Below are 1,049 nucleotides of genomic sequence, written 5' to 3' on the forward strand. Positions count from 1 at the left end.
TGCGTAAGAAATATACAAACCTATGGATACTAAGAAATCGGGGAAGGAAAACAAAGTTTGGTATATTTTGTTCTTTATTTCGTTCCTTCCTTCTCTTATTAATGCGTGTGCTCGTACTTTTGGATATCAACGTGAATTTAATTTCAAAACGCAAAGAAATCGCTGTAGATTTGGTTATTTTCAGATGAGCCAGTTCGGATAACGAAGGATTCTTCATAAGTTGATTCTAGAAGAGTGGGGTTACTTACTCCATTTTTCAGTTAACAGATAAATGGAGAGATTAATTTTCTTGATTATTACATCAATGGGAGGTCATACACGCTGTAATTCTATAGATCGTATAAAATAATGCCTTATGGGATTTAGAAGATACACTACGGAATGATAAAAAAAGAAAGAAACGATTCACAAAACGATATGATTCTATAAACATATATAAACAAATATACTTCATAAGATAAATAGTTATTATGAAAGCAACGCTTGGACGGAGCTGCCTTGCTTCGTTTTATAATGGCAGTGGCCGGAAGTGTATACATATTTACTTTCCGAGATAACAAGTTCCGCCAGCAAATATTCCTGGCTTAAAAGGAACTCCGCCAGCTACTACGTAGGAGTGAGAAGGAGGAGAGGAAGGATAGGGGGAATGAGGGGATGAGGGATGGGTGTATGAGGAGAGAGGGAAGGTGGAGAGGAGGAGAGGAAGAGAGGAAGAATAGGGTGGAGGAGGGAAGGAAGGAGGGGTAACGGGGAAACGATGGAGGAGTCGAGTAGAGGAAGGACAGTGGGAACGAGGGGAAAGGAAGGGCGGGGGAGAGGAGAAATAGTGAAGAAGGATGGGGGAAGTAAGGGAGAGGAGAGGGAAAAGCAGGAAGAGAGAAAGACGGAAGCTAGGAAAGGAAGAAAGTGGGAAGGAGGAAATGAGGGGAGGAGGAAGGTAGGAAGAGGGATAGAGGGGAATACATAGGAGGAGGAAGATGGGATAGGGGGAAGAGAAAGGGGAGAGAAGAAAGGAGGATAAGGGAAATGAAGGCGGAAGAAAATGAAGA

General features: G+C 42.1%; 1 protein-coding gene across 1 annotated transcript in view; it reads left to right on the top strand.

Moving 5' to 3' along the window:
- Positions 1–1,049, top strand: part of LOC119593550 (neuronal acetylcholine receptor subunit alpha-7-like) — a gene marked incomplete at its 5' end in the record, with an annotated part of 37,772 nt that overhangs the window by 8,855 nt on the left and 27,868 nt on the right.

This window comes from Penaeus monodon, chromosome 32 (assembly GCF_015228065.2).
Source record: "Penaeus monodon isolate SGIC_2016 chromosome 32, NSTDA_Pmon_1, whole genome shotgun sequence".
Lineage (NCBI taxonomy): Eukaryota > Metazoa > Arthropoda > Malacostraca > Decapoda > Penaeidae > Penaeus > Penaeus monodon.